Source organism: Chrysemys picta, chromosome 11 (assembly GCF_011386835.1).
Source record: "Chrysemys picta bellii isolate R12L10 chromosome 11, ASM1138683v2, whole genome shotgun sequence".
Lineage (NCBI taxonomy): Eukaryota > Metazoa > Chordata > Testudines > Emydidae > Chrysemys > Chrysemys picta.
In genome coordinates this window covers 57,279,919-57,292,429 of record NC_088801.1, presented here as the reverse complement: position 1 = coordinate 57,292,429, position 12,511 = coordinate 57,279,919, and the positions used below count along the sequence as shown (strand labels likewise).

Genomic DNA, 12,511 nt, shown 5'->3' with positions numbered 1-12,511 from the left:
CACAACCAGCGCTGATGTCCATGCTACCGAGTCTGTTTTCAGCATTGCTAGCTACATTAAATCCAGTGCAGGTATGCCAACCCATGCTGCCATCACACCTTCCATTGCAGTATAAACATGCCCTAAGAGACTTAATCAAACCGGTACAGGAAGCCCCTCACAGAGCGGGGAGTTGGACCTAGAGCTCCTAAGTCCCAATCCAATAACCTTAATGAGAAGGCCATCTTTCCTGCAGGCCCTCCAGGAAGGGCTCTGGACCAGGGTTGACAGTAGTTCGACTGCCGCCAGTTAAGGGCTTCTTCCTGCTGGCCTTTCCAAGCTAATCATCCATTTTTGCTTAAGTCAGGACTGTGGTATCAGGCCCTAACCCTTAAGATTTTGGGGAAATGAGTTGTGTATTATCCCTGACTCATAAACAAATGAAAGAGAAATCTGAGGCTGGCAATTACATAGTTTCCCATGCAGCCTACCTCATATTTAGCTTCTTTATTAGCTGTTGTTTCTAATTTCTTTAAGGGAGCAGGAAGCCTGTTTGAGCCACGGTTAGTAAACTGTCTTTACAGAAATAAGGAAACTGTTAAAAGGGAGTAGCTGCTACATTATGCGGGTTACTTAATTGTCTTAATCGAAAATATATGAATAAAAATAGACCTCAGACTTCCTCTCCTTTCTTTCTTTTTCCAAACTGAAAAAGATCCAAGGCCATAATAAAACCAATGGCTGTTTATAGGCTGGGGAAGGGAGGGGAGAACAGAACAAGGCTTTTTACTCTTCATCTTTAGGGTGTCATAAGGCAATCAGCTTTGCACAGTCCGGTATTCTTCACCTGGGGCCACGGGTTTGCTGGCCTTTGCCGGATGTTATGTATCCGACAATACTATTATTTCAAATAGGAGAGACGCTCCATTGTGTTTGCTTTAGGGGAGTGAACAGGGGCTGGAAGTTCGTTGATATTTTACTGTCAGAGTATTTCAAAAGCGGTTTAAATATGTGTGTGCACAGGCTGCAGGACAGGCTCATAAAAGCAGGCCCATATAATCAAGGGGGGAAATTGACAAAGTGACATATTTGGTTTCCTTCCTCTGTCCCCCTCCCCTCAGCTTTCCAAGCTGGGGTTCTACATTGCTTTGCAGTGAGCTGCTGTGTTTGATTCCAGGGCAAACAGAGGTGCTGGGAGGGAGTGGAGATTTGGCAACTGGGAAGGCCACCAGTCAAGGGGCCAGAAGATCAAGCATCTCCAGAGCGGCCTGCTCCTAGGATCTGCGTGCCCTGAGCGCAGAGTCCCGCAGCTCCAGAGCTGCCTGGGTGCACTACGGAGCAGACACAGTGCTAGCGCTGGGGGATCACACGATGGCTGGCTCCCCGTCGTGCAGGCACATGGAGCCTTGCGGGGAGGGAAGGAGAGGAAGTCGGCGATCTATTTTTAGTCGTGCGACTGGTTTGCAAATATTTATTTGTACGCGGTAATGCACAAGGCAGATGGCGCAGGCCCGAGCAGCTCCGCGCTCGGAGATCTCTGACTCCCGCCCGCACGTGGGCTCGCTGGTGCGTGCCCAGCTCTCGGCTGCCGGGGGCCCGAGCCTGCCGGGCTCGCTGGGCACTTGGCTCACCACCCGCGCTCTGGCTTGGCCCCGCGGGCCGCTCCCGGCCTCCACGCGGGCTGAGGGGAGCCCCCTGCACCGCAGTCTGCTTGTAGCTAATTCCTGCTTCCACTGCCGGGGGGCTCCGGATTGACTTTAGGGGCCTGCCAACGGCAAGGGACCCAGGGAGCTGCCCGGTTCCCTCCTCGGGGCGATTCTGGAAGGCGCTGCCAGTCCTTTCCGAGCCCGTCAGCACAGCCGACACCAACACACGCCATAATCCCAAATCCCCACCCGCCTCTGTCCCAACACTGCCCCGCTGGCGGGGGGAGAGGAGCCGCCTCCGGCTGGGGGCTGTGTGGATGTGCAGCAGGCGGAGAACTCGGGCTGTGCTCGGAAAGAAGCCAGCGCCGCTGGGCCCGTTGTGGTGTTAAAGGCTCGGTTCAGGCTAGTTCCAGAGAACTGGTCCCCGAGCAAGCGGGCAAACTGCAGGGGCTTCGGAGAGGCCCAAGGTTGAAAAGCGGGATGAGGCCACTGCTTTCTGGGCGTGTGGGGAGGCCGACACCATGGGTCAGAGGAGCAAGGGGTGGGGTTGGTGGCTCCAGGCACGTGGAAACACATAGCACGTAGGCGCCTGGCTCTCCACGAGACACATGTCCAGCTCTCCCTTTGCCTGGAGCAAGGGGGGGCAGCGCGGGGCTGGGGAGTCCTGCACGGTGCGGAACGTCGCAGGCCCGCGGGGCTCTCCGCAGCCCCACAAGTGAGCTGCCCCGCCACAGGCTCGCAGGGCCGTTGCCCGCATGGCCTCATCACGTGCTCCGGGTGGGGCGGGCGCAGCGCACACTCCAGGCGCACCAATGCCAGACGCGCAACTGCGTTACGCCAGAGGTGACCCGCTGCGGGCTGGATTTGCTATAGGCTGTGAGTGAGTGAACAAATGACGTAGACAGCATTGAGCAGCGTGGGGCCCCGGAAGAGGGGGGAGATTCCCGCTCCCCTTGAAGTCACTAGCAAAATCCCCATTGATCTAGGGAGGCCTGGGCCCTCTCTCCGCGGGGTGCAAGCGGGGCAGGTCCCCCCGCCCCGGCTAGGGCTAGGCAGCAGGGGGTAGATCCCCCTCTCCGAGCCTGGCAGTGGAGCTGGGGATGGCAGCCGGGCTGGGGAGGTAGCAGGAGGTGGCCACCGGTTAGCGCAAAGGACTGGCACAGGGCCCTAGCTGACGCTGCCAGGCGAGGTCCCTGAGCTGGGAGCTGTGCGGGTTGGCAGAGAGCTCTCGGCCCTCCTCATTCCTAGTCCTGCCCTGCTGAGCCCTGGGCGCCGCTGTGGAAATCCCAGCAAAGCATCAAACTTCAGCACAAACCTGTTTTCCTCCAGCGAGGCCTGCTACCCAGCCCAGTGCCAGCGGCCGGACAGACTCCCCGGGCCACAATTAGTTTGCCTCCTGCACCGACTGGGTATCTTTAATCCCGGCGAATAAGTGACAAACTGGGCCACTCGCTAGTTGTCCGGGCTGTTCTGACTGACTCGTTTTTACGATTCTCTGCAACTGGCCTTGAAACCACTCGGGGGGACATGGCCCCGTAACAGACTGGGCGCTGACTCCTCCGTCGGGAGAGGGCGTTTTGACTTATTGGGTGGGGCGGCGGGCTTGTCACCCTTGCGCGCCTGCGAAGTCCTGTCCTTTTGAAAGGCATCTGGGTTCAAAAGCAGTGATAACAAAGGCGAGGCCGGATGAAATGAACTGGAGTCTGGCTCCTCTGGCCCGCGGGGATTCTGTCCCCTTTAACGAAGTCCGAGTATTAAAATCTGAGCATTGGGAAACTCTGCTAAAAGAGAGCTGGGGGAACTCACCCACGACCAATGGCTGAAAATCCATAGCTAAGAGACCCGATCCATCCCGCTGCAGACCTCACTGAAGCAAGACTCGGGCTCTTGCCTGAGCAAAGACTGCAGGATGGGGCTGATAGAAACGAACGACCCCTGGGCGAGGGGCGCAGGCAGCCAGGGTCTGATTCATTATAGGACACAGCGCGGGCACACGCAGTGTGGTTGCCTCTCCCTTTTGTTCAGGCTGCCCTGCTCTGTTTGCGATCACTAGAATGCAGCATCTATCTTGGCGGTCAGATTCCGAGCCCTTACAGTGACTATAATGACCTGCACAGACATTGGAGCACCAAAATGTGTCCCTTACAAATGTGCTGTCAGGCCCAGGTGTGAGTTGCGCTGAAGCACCGGAAATCCATGACGTGGGTGTACTTGTTTCAGACCCGTGCCTGTCGCTCTTGGCTGCACATTTCGAATGGAAAACTGGAATTTTTAAAGTCCTGATTCTGCTGTCACGGTGGTGTGAGGGCAACAGAGTCTCACCAGGGTAAAACTGCTGTGAAAGGAGAATTGGTCCCAGGACATGTCTGTGTAGCTGCCCCCTATCCTACTCCCATAGAAATCAGTGGCAAACATCGCGCGGACTTTATAAGAGCAGGATCGGGTCCCATAATATGGGCTTAAAAATCTTTCTTTGGCTGTGTAGAGGTAGTGATATCTGAAGTATGGATTTGTTAGAGGAGCACGCACGTGTACTGTCCTTCGTGGGTCTGTGTTGATTTCACTATCAACGCAGAACGTGTAAATAAGTTAGCAACAGTGTCCCTTCCGCATACGACCAGGCTCTGCAACATTTCCTAGCTTCCAGCATAGTAGCATAGCTCAGGTGCTGAACGCTGATACAAACTGACCAAGGGCAGACAAGGTCCTGAATTCCGGTTGGGGTTTGGTCTGGATAAGGAGAGCAGGATCGGAGCACCCCAGCCAGGAAATGAATGACTCGTCTAAACCTTTGCAGGGGCAATGGGACAGTAGCTTCAGTTAAGAACAGCGCCGTTTTGGTCACTCGGTGTCATCGTCTCCATTGTGTCGCGTTACGTTGAATATGCTTATTTTTGTTTATTAAATGTATATAAATATAAGGCATAACGAGTTATCAAACGCTGCTGTTGAAACGGAATTAAACATTTATTTAAAAATCTTTTGGAGTTGTTCCAGTCTCTAACCAATACACCAGACTACTTCCAAAGAGTGTAACGAGGCACTGCAAAACTTTTACAAAGAAAGTTGTATCACCTACATAATATTGTCTGCGTGTATTTTTGAACCTGCCCACTACACCCACTAACGATCCCAGCCAGCTGATTGAAGTGGAGTTACTATCTATGGGTAGCAAGCAGTTTAAAAAGTGTAACATCCTGGGTGTTGTCTTTTTTTGAGATTTGAGGCGTTGAAATACGCTCCGATTCCTCTGAAGAGAAAGGGTGAAACTGATTAGAAATAGACTGACATATCTGGACAAACCAACTGATAAATGAAGAGAAGTCTATCTTCGTTGTGAAGTGACTGAGGCGCTATGAAAATACGGGAGCTGTTGTTGTTTACATCTGGCAATGGCAAAACTCAATGTGTGCGAAGATCTTCCCAGGGAGAGAATAATACGTGCAAAGAACTGTAGAAGCCACAAATTGTTGCACAGATGAATAGTCTGTCAATAGGGCCATAACATCCTTATTTATGCTAAAGCATGTGACACACAATCTCAAAATGTGGTAGCTCCAAGTTACCACCTCTTTATCACTTATACGAGCTAATAGGTGAGGTGACTTTTACCTTCTTTGCTTTGAAGGAGGCACAAAGGAGCGGACAGGTAATTCCATGCTGCTAATTGTTATGATGTGATGGGCAGGGAAAGCTAGGAGCCTGAAGGGCTGGAGGAAACATAGAGCAACTGAATGTGGAGTTTAGTTCCGAACGACCAATTAAGATCTCATTAATTTTGTAAATGTGGCTGGATATATTCTAGCAACTGTGACGACTGGAAAGCTGTCACCTAATCTCCCCAGGGGTGAATTGATTTGTCGGTGTGATATAATGTTCTTTTAATCAGTTCTATCGATCCGCATCTGCTTTCCTCTATCTTTCTCTTCGTTAATAGGATTAAATCGTTCATTAACTTCAGTACTTTAAAAAAACAACAAGCAGTTGGGTATTGTCTGTTTAGGGACGTTAGATGAGAAGGTCGAGATGCTCATTACAGGGCGCCACTCTGAATTCTAATCCTGGCGTGGGGAGATGGGGCGTTATTAATAATTTTCACAGCTCCTCCAATAAATTTGCAAGGGCCCCTTGGATAAAACTCATCAGATTCCAACCTTAAGGCTAAAAAAGTGTTTCATACACAAAACTATCGGAGTATTTACAGATAGTTGTGAATGTCAAATACTCCGGCGTGCTGACAAAGCGCAGAGATCCTGCAGAGTTTCGCCTCTGGAGCTACATGGGACCCCCTCCTTTGGGCACGGGACGCCCTCAGCGCTGCTGCGGGACAGCAAACAGCAGCTCGGGCGGAGGATGGATTCTTTCCTTTTGCTCCAACAGGAGCCCGGCTCAGACAGGGATGAGATGGAAAGGCTGAGCCGCAAGTTGCGCTGCAGAAACCTACGTGGAATAGCATCGAGCGAGCTACAGTTCCTGCCAGCGTATGTCAGTGAGACAAACTAGCGGGTTAGGGCATCGATTCCCTGAGATGAAACAGACCAAGCCCGCGGTTGACCTGGGTCTTGAAGTGTTCGGCAAGTGACTAATATTTCTACACGGCACGTTTTAGAATCTGAAATGGGGCTAAAGCTCGCTGGCTGTTTTTGAGAATGATCTTCCTCTTCCAAAGGAAAGTGAAAAACGCAGCGGGTCCGAAGGAAGCCTAATGCGGATCCCAGTCTGTCTGGTACGATAGGGGATTCTGGTCCACCATCCTACGGAGTATCTCTCCGTGCGTGTGCACACAGAACATGACACTAAAGGCGTGTGTATACGTACACACATATAAGCCATTATCTATTAAAAAAACCAAACCCCAATGCAACCACACAAACCAGGAGCCAGTGCGAGGTTTCAGGTTAGTGGACAAAAAGGAAACGGACTCCCCGGCTTTACCTCTCAATTGAATAACACTGAGTAGTGCCCCAAACTATCGAGGGATCAAAGTGACCTCTGCTCGGGGGAAGCTGGAACTGCCTCAGTGAACTCCCCTCTCCTGCTCCCTGTAAACCCTAATCGGAGGGAGGTCCGCTGAGTGGGGAAAACAAGGCGATTTCGCCATGTCTAGCCCGGGCAGAACATGAGTTCCGGGCCATTGTCCAGCCGCGGAGATTTGCAGGAGGCTGCCCAGCCCTCGTTTGTGATCACCTCAGCTTCAGATTTAAATCCCTCGGGGTCAGATCTGGCCGGCTTTACTCTCACTGCGGCTTGCAGTAATGCCAGCAAGATTTGACCCCTTCTCTGGAAGGTGGCTTGGACGCCTCGCTTCTTCAGGTTCACCTGGAAACTTTGCGCTGTTTCAAAGTCTGGGTTCTCGTGATACACCGCGACACCCGAGACTCGACCATGGGGCTCGAGGAAATGTTTGGACATTCATTAAGTTGCAGGGCAAATGAGAATGTTTATTTGATGAGCTTCTCGCCTGCATGTGCCTCCCTGCTCCTGGCGTCACGTTGCTGAATGGAAACCCTGAACGTTTCACGCTGCACTTGTCTAGGGTTTCTTATAATGACAAATTAGAAACACAGTTCTGTTTAAAATAATTTAAAAGGGGGGGGGAGGTGGAAAGCAGACCGCAGGGCCGGGTGGAATAAGGAAAAAGAAAAACTGTCGAGGGAGCTGAATATTTCTCATCTAATACGATCCCTGGGTGTGGAGAACTGAGTGTTTCTTGCAAACTGGAGTGTTGATCCAGGAGACAGGCGTATGAAAAGCCCGATTATCTGAAGTACGGCTTATTGAAGAGGATAACCAGGCTTTCTCCGCGTTACCACATCCTCTCATCCAAACAGATTTCCTCTCGAGGCCTCTCTCTTTGTGCGACACAAAGCAAAGTTCATTTCGCTAGACACCTACTTCTGTAAAAGGGGCAATTACCTGGTCAGCTCAATGGCAGAGCAATCAAGAGTTCCACAACGCTTCAAGTCTCATTAGGTTTGTTATAAATGGGGAGCGTCGGTCTCCGGGACCGGCAGTATGTAAGCGCTGATTCTGTTTGACTTTCTAAATGGAAGTGCCTTGATTGGGCCCAAACCCTTGCAGGAGATATAACTGCTTTAATTGAACCTGCTGTAAACAGACAAATCACATCTCGCACCACAAACCAGGACTCTGATGGGGCTCCCTTATCTGGCCATGGGCAGCCCTGAGACCTAGGAGAAAAATAAACTAAAACCCAAACCTGTCTAAATCCAAATGAAAGTACAGTACGTTGGAGCGCGGTGTGTTTTGCAGGACAGAGGAGGGCCGCAGTTAGCCCATTCTTGCTAAATACAGAGAATCAGCATGTTCTCTGCAATCAGTATCTTTAGTATCTAAACGTTTGTACTGAGCATTAACTAACCCTTCTTCTCCTATAGCTTCTCTGCTATTGTACCTGTAAGGGAAAACATGCAACACGGCAATCGAGTGGAACCATGATTTGTGTTATTGTGTGGTTGTGGTCTTTTAGTTGTAGTTGTCTGAAACTTGCCTGGGTTGTACAGAAGTGCAATCGAGTCCAGTTCCCTGGAACTATTAAGCTATCCATCAACAAGGGAGATTGTTTTTCAGTCTTACAATTCAATAAAACCCTCTAATATTTATCTTAACTTGAAATTCCCTAACAAGCCTTCTGTGTATATTCAGGTCTGCAAGGTTAGCTATTTGCCTGGAAATATACAAATACAGGGCTCTATCCTTCCGTCTCTGGGCACCCCAAACTCCCTCTGCGTTGAATTCTCCAAGCCTGGCCCAGGCGGCACTCCCTTTGGATTTAACTGAGATCTTTGGGGGTCGAAATCTACATTTTAAGCTGCATTTTAAGTTTCTAATTTCTCCTTATTGTTCAGATCCCTCAGTTTTCTAGCAATATTGTCCGTGTTATGTCTGAGGAATTTATGAAGGAATCGCTAGGAACTAAGGGGAGTTCAGGTCTAATTGCTGCCGATTGTTATAAAACTGAAGGATACGGACGATGTTTTTCTGGTTGTTTTATTTGTTGATGGGTATATGGAAGGATCGGAGTGTTTTTGTTTTGTTTGTTTGTTTGTTTGTAGGGGAAGGGAAAGCTTGGGTCTAGACGAAAAACGGAAACCGCATCCTGCAGGAAGGCGAATGGGTTTTTTTACTCCATAGTTTGAATTGATAATTAAATTCGCCCGCTGCAAGAAGCCGCTTTTGAGCTGGGACGCGCTTGGGTGCGGAGGAAGGGATAGAAGTGGGAGAGATTAATGCTATTTTTGAAGGTTATGGGGATGGTGTTTTGATGACGGGTTTGTCTTCTCAATCGCTGTATGTTTTCCATGTAAATTTGGTCTTTGGCTGCTGCAGAAACTTTGAGAAACTTTGAGAAAGTGCTGCTTTCCACGTGAGTTGAAAATGATCTTCCCTTTACTTTAGGAACAGAGAGAGAGAGAAAAAAAACCCCACCACCGCTCACTTTTTTTACGCAGATCATTACAGAAAGATAAAATACAGAGAGCAGCCATTAAAATGAGCAATGCCTCTGGGGTTCAAGTGCTCAGCATTGAACACTTAAAATGTCTCGGTGAGACCTTAGTGTCTAAACCCCTCGCCGAATAAATATAACAGTCACGTGAGACAACTAGTAAAGAACAATATTCTCCACTGTGAAACCATCACCCTTGTAAACGCGTTTGGGGTAACAATGCAGATCTGAGGCTTACTTCTGCGTTCATGTACGTATTTTTGTTCTGCGATTCCTTGCGGTATCTGTTAGCTGTAGATCACGGTCATGTGATAGAGAAACGATATTCATTTCGTTGTGTCGATATAGTTTACATTCGAAACGGCAGCTCTTCGCATCTCCTATATCTAGATGAATTTCATTTGAATTCCAGTGGTTTAGTAGCAGGGAGTTTAAAAGATGCGGTGTTTCGATTGCATTTGTCACGAGTACTGGTTACATAACTTTTATTTTATCGCATGTAATAATTTCCCCTTCAACAAAATAAAAACAGTGCAACTTGTCATGAAATGATATATATTATCTGTCACCTTAAATGAGAAAAATCGCTGCTTTATTATCCATTTATATCATTTTAAACCCACACACATTTATAAAAGAAGCCACATATGACACACTAATGAAGACAAGCTTCCTAAATATATCATTGATAAAAAATTGGACTAGCATGAAAATATCATAAAGCAAATATTAATATTTCGGAAATAGGCACGCTATTTAAAAGTGTAAATAACATTTAAATATACTATGCATAATAGAGTCATAGAAAATAATTCTTAATAGTAATGAAAAACGAAACAGTTTGAACACATTTAATCTTTGTACAATGTAAAATATAGCTATCTCAGAAAATGTAAATCATTACTTTTCCCATTCGACTCTTATACAATACACTTATTACTAAATAATATTTATATTTTAAAGCTAAACGAAACTTGGCTTTTCAAACACGTTTGTGCTTTTGCTGTTAAGTTACTGAGACTCCATCAGCACGTGAACATTGTGACAGATTACTTTTTTTTTTTAAATAAGTGACATGCCAATGTCAGGAAAAGGCACTCTCTCTCATTCTTAGATGTCATTGAAATCAGGGGAATTTTGTTATTGATTGAACCGGAGCAGACTCGGGCCTGGAAAGTCGCATGTTGGCCTATCTACAAAATCACTTTTTTTTTTCAACTAGCATTTTAGCGAGCGTTGCTACGAGCGATGTTATTTCTACTTATAAAGTCCCCGGCCAGTTTTTTCTGGGTAAAATTGTATTGGCATCAGTAGTTCCAGCTGTATAATACATTTGTTCCAGTTGTACAGTACAAATCCACAGTTCTCGCTCCATGCAATTAAGGTTAGCAGCACATTTTTTATTATAAAGTCCTCAGGAGGCGGAATGTGGAGGATTGGGGGCAGCGTTTGCTGAGAAATGGCCTTCGTGAAAATGATCTGTTTAAAGATCTGACGCCTTTAAAGGTCTTTAGGTCTTTTTAAAATCCTCGCGGTACAAATTAGACTACCCCTCCTCCCCCACAAAACCAAAAACCCGGCGATAGGAAGGTAGGCTTTAATGTTCGCATTTGCATTCTGTACTGCAGAACAGCTAGCCAACGTCTCAGCAAGCAGTTTACATAGCTGGACAAGGCCAAAGGCGGAGGGTCACCTTTCTACCCAGCATTTTAGCCAGGTCTGAAACGCCCTGTAGTTTTGATCTTTAGTGCTAAGTAAGCATATTCAGTGCTCCCAGAAGCTACCGTCAATGCCTGTCTCTGTTCCGCCTGACTGCTGGATTAATTGTTTGTGCTGGTACATTGAATTTAAAGGCTCAATGAATATAGTTGGCTAGAAAATCCTGCAAGTGAGCTTGTCCCTTCTTGGGCTGCTAGGAGTGAAAGGAGGCTGAAGGCAGAGCTGCTCTTTAAATCTGCTCCCACCGTCAGTGCTATGTTCTGCGCGCGAAGCAGTTTCTAGCCCGGTGCTGATCCCCTAACTGTGAAGAGTAAGAGTTGCTCGAAGGGGAGGGAAACCTTGGGGCTTTATTAGTTCACCCCTCTTCCGGCCATGCTAGCTTGCGGTGCGTGTTGTTCCGTCTCCACTGGTTAAACCTGCCCGCCGTGTGAGTGATCGCTTTGTAATACTGGGGATTGCCGAGTGCGAGGGAACACGGGACCAGCTCTGGAAACGGGCAACGTTCAAGGGGCTCTCGGGTTGAGGCAGGGCTTGCTCCTGAGAATCAGCCCTCCCCCCCCCCAAAATCAGGAAGGAATGGTAGGGGAGAAAAATACAATCATGCACCAGGTTCCTTCCTACCTTCCCCAGGTTTCCTCTCCCCGCCCCCCACTCCCTTACACCTCTCGCAATGTTTCCCTTCTTCGGAGCACAGTGAAACCAAGAGGCGCGCTCCAAGAAGGGGAGGGCGGGTGTGCACTTCAATGCACTCTCCAGTCATTATAACGGGGCTGTAGGGTCACCAACACCAGCCCTGGCTGCCCTCTTACCCGTGAGGTGCCCCGGGGGTGCGTGTTGGATGGACTCTGCCCTTGGGAAGAGAGGAACGACGCGGAGAGGGGAAACAAGCAGCACCGGGGGGGCTCACTCGATCGCAGGTCCGATCGCGCCGGGGGCCTCACTCGAGCTCGGGGCAGCCCCCCTCGGGCGTCTCCGCAGCACTGATTCCCCGGAGGGGCTGAGGCTGGCCGTCCCCCGGGGCCCCGGTCCCTTGACAGCGCGAGGCGGCCGGCTCCTGGCCTTGAGTTTCCCCCAGCGGCCCGCGCGGTGGCGCTGTTTGAAGCAGCCTCGGGGCTGCTCCGCGTGGGGGCCGGGAGCGGCGGCGCTGAGCGCCGGGCCTAGGTGGTCCCGGGCGCTTAGCTGGGCCGGCGACGGAAGCAGGAGCCTCCCTGTGGCCGGGGCGGTGACGCTCGCCTGGCCGCGGCGCGGGCGGCTGCAGAGCCGGAGCAGCGAGAGGAGCCTGGGCAGAGGGAGCTGTACAACTGTGCTGCTGAGGCAGCCTCTCCACTCCCCCTCCCCCGAGTCCATAGGCCACCCCTCCCCTTTTCTGGGGGCCCGCTGCAAGCGCTGGCACAGCTGTGCCTCTGGGGGAAGAAGGAAAAGGTGAGGCGCCAGGAGCACCGAGCTTCCTTGTTTTGTTTCTGGTCCAGAGGGGGCCTGGCTCCAGGCCGGTCAATCACACCCGCCTTGCTTCCCTGCATTAAATCCCGGCCAGGCCAGGTGGACCCAGCCCCAAACCCCAGGCATCCCTCAAATCCCACCCCCAGAACCTGAGCGCCTTCCCCCCAACATCTCGGCCCCGACCTCCTTTTCCCCAGGCGACTTACCTGGATCACCCCTCTTCCCCTTACTCTTCTTTTCCCTTCCTTCCCTCCTCACC

The 12,511-nt window shown here is 50.1% G+C and overlaps 1 protein-coding gene across 1 annotated transcript in view; it reads left to right on the top strand.

Moving 5' to 3' along the window:
• Positions 1-11,987: 11,987 nt before the first annotated feature.
• SATB2 (SATB homeobox 2) overlaps positions 11,988-12,511 on the top strand; it is a 163,957-nt gene continuing 163,433 nt past the window's right edge. The window contains exon 1 of the mRNA XM_065562051.1: positions 11,988-12,234. The gene's annotated coding sequence lies outside the window, so the exon portion shown is untranslated. The remainder of the gene's footprint in view (positions 12,235-12,511) is intronic.